Source organism: Eucalyptus grandis, chromosome 3 (genome assembly GCF_016545825.1).
Source record: "Eucalyptus grandis isolate ANBG69807.140 chromosome 3, ASM1654582v1, whole genome shotgun sequence".
In the NCBI taxonomy this organism is placed as follows: domain Eukaryota; kingdom Viridiplantae; phylum Streptophyta; class Magnoliopsida; order Myrtales; family Myrtaceae; genus Eucalyptus; species Eucalyptus grandis.
The window spans coordinates 15,068,898-15,074,671 of record NC_052614.1 but is presented as its reverse complement, the minus strand read 5'-3'; the positions used below and the strand labels follow the sequence as shown (position 1 = coordinate 15,074,671).

The following is a 5,774-nucleotide window of genomic DNA, read 5'->3' as shown; positions in this document are numbered from 1 at the left end:
CTGTAGCACGAAAATAGTGTGAGCTTGTTTATTCATGTGTCTGCCAATGTCACTGTTTAGGCTCGCAGCTAATGTATCTTGTAGGATACCTTTGGTGTTCATGGTTGGTTTAACTCATTTTTGTCAAGTGCGAAATATTGCTCCATGATGCTTTGTCCCCCTAAAGCTAAGTGTTAGGAATGCATGGGAAAATTTCCGGAAGTGTTTTAGTGGCGTGTTTTTATTGGGCAATGAGTAGCTTCCACTCACTGCTTTGCTTTTGTTAGGTATCAAGGAGTAGGGGGATTTGGCATGGGAGGGAGCTTCGCCCCTTGAATACGAATCCCAGTTTGAACTGCCGGTTTTCCAGCCCCTCATACACCAAATTCTTCGGCACCAGTCGAGGAAACCCTTTGGCTAGATGCAAAGAGCAAAGCCTTCGACTTCACTTGGGGCATCTCCTTGCTACCCTCTTCATCTTGTCCCGTTGAAAGTTTTGGTTTCTTATATTAATAGAGAGGCAGCTAGAGAGAGATTCATTTGCATCCATTATTTGGGGTAGCCAGTTTGTGACACCTTTCGATTAGTAGATCAAGAAATCACTTGAACTCCAGCACCAAATCACGTGGCTCGAGACGGCTCCTCCTTGATCCAAGTTTTTTCTTTTTTTTTGTTTTGCAGCAACGGTGTTAAATCTGTTTGTAGATTCTCATTAGGCATTTGATGAACCAACCGATTGCTTCTGTTGTAAAATTCTTCTTGTTCTAGTTTTGAGATTGTCGCATGTCACACATGTTCAGAAACAAAGCCTAATGATATTGTGGGTGTGTATGATATTATTGAATGATGAGTTTCGTAACCATACTGTCAAGTGTAGTTCTGTCACCTAAGTATTGCCCCAACCTGAAAAAGCACTGAGAATCAGGAAGAGAGAGAGAGAGGATTCAAAAGAATAGCATTTTTAGCATGAACGCAGAGCAGAACGCTAACAAGAATCAAAAGCACCGGAATCTTCTCGAGCTTATGTTCGAATAATTTCCTTGGCGATCTTGTGGCCCTATCATGAAGAACTTCCGAATGCGAACCCATGAATGCAATCTAAGCATCATCATGAATGAATCACGGGTGTGAATCGTGATGCGGCATACTATCACTAGTGTATCCTTTCTGTTCTTGCGTACGAAACAGCAGAAAGATTCTGCACCACTTAACCAAAAGTTGGCTTCTAGCTATGACATCGGCAAAAAGTGAAAGTTGTGAGGCGTTTCGCGTCGTCAAACTCTTTCATCCTGGGCCAGAACCGCTCAACTGCTTCCTACTCTATCCACCGAATTATCCGGTGGGGTACTGAGGATCAATATACTATTGCATCTGCACAAGTTGGATGACGCCATGCATTACTTTTATGTAACTGCAGCTTTGGAACTTCCAGACTGCTCATGTGGCTCCGCCAGCTTGCTGCACTTCCACACAACTGGTGCTACGAGCATCCATACTGCACCAAGGACACCACTTTCCATCACTACTCATTCACGCTATTTCTTTTCGTGAAATCAGGACTACAAAAGAACTTTTTTGATTAAGCTGGCATTAGCAACTTAGCACAACAATAACTGATCACAAATAGGAAGGAGCTTTCTCTATCGAGCACATACTGAAAACGCAGACTGCGACCCACTCGTTGACGATTTTGACCCAAGTGCTCGTCCATCCTTAATGGTCCACCTGCATAAGAATGAGCGGAGAAAAACATTCACTTTAGTCTGACGTACATGAAATTGCTTTTCCAATTCAGTATTCAAAAGAACTTGGCTTTTTACGAGCATTTCAAAGACCAGGTATCATGCTTGATTTGGGTAAGTGCTTTTGCCTATCAAACTGTTTTTCCTCGAAAAATCATGTAGTATATACTAAAACAGCTCTTTGAAAATTCAGTGCACAAAAATTTAAGTTTCTGTAATACGAAAAGCAATATCAATCTCAAGAACACAGCAAGTCATGTTACTTCTTCATTGGGTAGTGACTGTTCCAGCCAATAAACAGCATTCCAAAGTACATCGCTCCTGTGGCGAAAACAAATGGAAGAAGCCGTAGCCATATGGGGACGTCACTGGCAGCTCTCTCTTGAGTCTTCACGAACTGCAGTTACTTAAAAGTTATTTTGCTGAATGTTCTAGTCATGAAAATGTTTCTGCTAATTGAAGCACAAACCTGAAAGCATTGGGAGTCGATTCCAGTTGAAAAGGTAGCAATGACAATGGCAAGCATCGCTACGAGCTCTGTAGTGCATAAAAGATAGTAAGCATAGTCATCCCATCACTCTAGACTACAAGATATAAGTTAGGAAACACAAGCTACAATATGGTAGGAGACACACACATTTCAAGTCAAAGGATTGAATCATAGGTAACTTAATCATGCTGCCAAAGTGCATATGATCAGTGAACTCGATCTCTGTAGATTTCCTACTCCCTGCTATTAGCTTTTTCTCAGCAAAACATTTGGCCCAAATCATGTAACTACCAAGCCTATACACAACAAAAGCTACAGAGCCCCATTAGATCAATCCATTCTATGAACTTCTAGAAAGCTAAATTAGCTGAAAAACTCAGTCATGTATTGAGACTGTAATAAGCATGCTAAGAAAGAAGCACAGGCGATCCTCATAAACTGGGAAAGGTACCCAGCCCAAGTTTGTTGGAGTCCTAACATTTTGTGATGAACCTTTTCCAGGTAGCAAGTAACCAATTAGATTTAGCCCCAGTGTTTCTTAAGGATGTTGTCGGCTAATTAAATGCAAAAATGGAGAAATGCCAAGAATCCGGGTATTACTATGATTGTGAGCCAGTCAGTACTGTGGGAAGCTTCAGCTTTCCTGTTGCAACTTTCTCCCGCCGGTTCACTGGAATGCAGAACAGTTAGGAGAAATGTAAATATCACACTGACTGATTTGTAACTTAAATTAAATAGAACTCTTCAGTCTATTTGGAGTTAGCTTATCTAGATGCTCCATTCAAGTAAACTCCAATCTACCTCGCACAGTCTAAAATGACTCAACCTCGAACTAAAAGCTTGGAAACTTTCTCCATGCAAAAGCTCAATCACTTGAAATGAAAATTCTGTGCTATTGCTCATTTATGGGAGTTCGTGAAAACCTCAACCAAGGTCATTCCAGACTGAAGTTGCACAGAGTAATTATTTAAGTGGATTTGCCAATGAGGTTGAGTCTCGTGGTAAGCTACAGTTCTTGTCACACAAAATTGCTTTTGGGAAAAATCTAAAAGAAAACAACATAGTATGCCATTGTCCAAAGGCAATTTCGCGCAGACAGCAGAAGACATAAGAATAGTACCTCCGAATGGCACACCAGCAGATAAACACAACATGATGAGTCCCATGAGACCAGGAATCAAGAAGCCAGCGTTGACCTGTTTTACGACCAAAATTAACTAATTATCTGTCTTAATATGACTATTACTGGTGGATTTGGAACGGATAAGAACTTACTTTAGGGTGCAGAGAGACGCTGGTCATGAGTTGCAGTAGCACAAGAGTCCAAGTGATGAAGAAAATGTTAAGTAGACAGGATGTGTCTGGTGCATACCAGATGTACATTAAGATGATCCCCCCAATGCAAACAACATATGCAGTAGCTGCAAGTAATATCTTCTGGATGTAGCTGCAAGAGAGCTTTCTTAGAATAAATTGGTAGCGACACTTCACTACTCCATTGGGCCCTTGAATTACACAATATAGATATATTCTTGACATACGCATTAGTTTAATGCATAGACATCCTTCCGGGAAATTACCATAAAATTCTTGAATGAACCAAGAAGCTGAGCAATATTGAGCAAAAGGTTACACCTACGGGTTATGTATGGTGGGGTCAACCCTAATCCATTAGTACCCATAGGCGGCTTTTCTCATGCTGCCTATGCTCCCTAGATTACGAAAATAATTTAGCTGCCTATATACTCAGGCTGTAATAATAATTTTATGATTAGTAAAGCTATGAACAACACTAGAAGTGAGTTTTGTGTCATCTAGGATGTTTGGTAAAAAGGTTTTCACTTGATGTACGCGAGCAGGAATAGCATCAGATGAAAATTTCGTCAGACGAAGTAATGATGCAGAAGAATGAATTGCCCAAATGGATGAATCGGACACTCTTACCACTTCTCCGCATATTTATCAGGCGACAGCAATCGTCCAGCCACATGATGAAACTGATTATACTTACAAGCTGAACGAAGAAAAACCCTGAAAATCATGTCAGAAATCAATGAGAAAATTCCCCAGTTTTTGGTTTTTTGGCTCTGTTGTTCTAGTATGATGTACAAATCCTTGCTCTCTACTAATGAACAATTCCATCGGCACCAAAATGTGCGACTTCTCCTGTCAAATCAGAGGAACTGTGTCACCACCCAGGATGCCATAAATTGAGCCACCCTAGAGCTTTTATTTAAAGAGATATACAAAGAGAATCACCATAGATCCGGATAAAGGCTGAAGGAACCAGAAAGGACAATAATCTGGCATCCGCAGGACAGTCTTGACCGACCACCACCCGAATGCCATGGCATTTCTAGGGCTCTTGCAACTTTGACGCGCAGACAGTTGATAGAAACATTATTAAGTAGAAGGTCTATTGCAGATTAAGGCTGAAGCAACCATGCAAACAAAGTTGGAAGATACACAATAAATAGGAAAAGACAACATGAAACTGTAGGGCACTATTCCTAGTACGAAAGCCAACAAATGATGCGCTCAAGTGGAAAGGGATGAAGCATCCCAAGCTGACCCGTAAGACTCCTTCTGTGCCCAAACATCTTGTGCACCATGGCATCAGCTTCTAATCCTGCAATGGTCCTGCTCTTTGAGCACCTTTCCTCAATTATTTATCTAGCAGATATGGCTGTAAGTGAGCTAGGCCCGACAAATAATACTTCCCTGATAAAAGATCATCTCAAGTGAGAGGATACACTTCACAAATTTTCTCAAAGAATCCATGAATTTAAAATCAAAAGCAAAATGAAGAACGAAAGAGAAGGAAAAGGAAGAGTGTTGGAGAACGCAACTCACACCCCCTGAGCTAACAAGAGCAGAAACTACTATCATTAAGCCACAGTGTAGTGCCAAACTTTTACATTCGTTTGGGAGTTTTCATGTAAAGGGACCTGCAAGTTTGAGACTGTACAAGGCAACTATTTCCTTAGTTCTAAAAAATAGTAGCGCCCTGTCCATGTGGATGTGCTCCATCTGGTGCATGTACTAGTGCTAATCATAGAAATACAAAGAACATTACCAAATCAATGACAACCATAAAAATCTTACTCTCCATTTCTTTGAGGGCACCATAGCCATAATCCCGAAACCCAAGCCAGTAGATTACAAACTAGAAACATCAAGCATACAAATATCTGGCACATCCAAGGGTTAGAGCCATTTCGGAACTGGCCACAACAAGACTCAGCCTTGGAATTCAAGATGGCATTCTCCTCTCGTTGCCACTGCTTCTACTTGCGCTGCTATCCATATCTCCTTCACTAAAGCGACGAACATCCCATAGCCTTGCATACCCACTAAAATCTCAGCATCTGCAGTTCAAGCAGGTTAGATTGTTTACCAAGGGTGATCAAAAGAAACAGCACAAGAGTCCACAACATGGTCATGCCTAGGCTGCAGGTAGTTCTTTTGTGATTCACCTCAGTCCTAAAGGGCTTAAAGATTGTCGCAAAATCGTTTGCATTGCCTAGCTCTCTTCTAAGAGAGATAAACCATACTGCACCCCG

At 41.2% G+C, this 5,774-nt stretch overlaps 1 pseudogene; it reads right to left on the bottom strand.

Annotated features, from left to right (window-relative positions):
• Positions 1-2,124: 2,124 nt before the first annotated feature.
• On the bottom strand, positions 2,125-4,823 carry LOC120291669 (annotated as a pseudogene).
• Between the last annotated feature and the right edge of the window lie 951 nt (positions 4,824-5,774).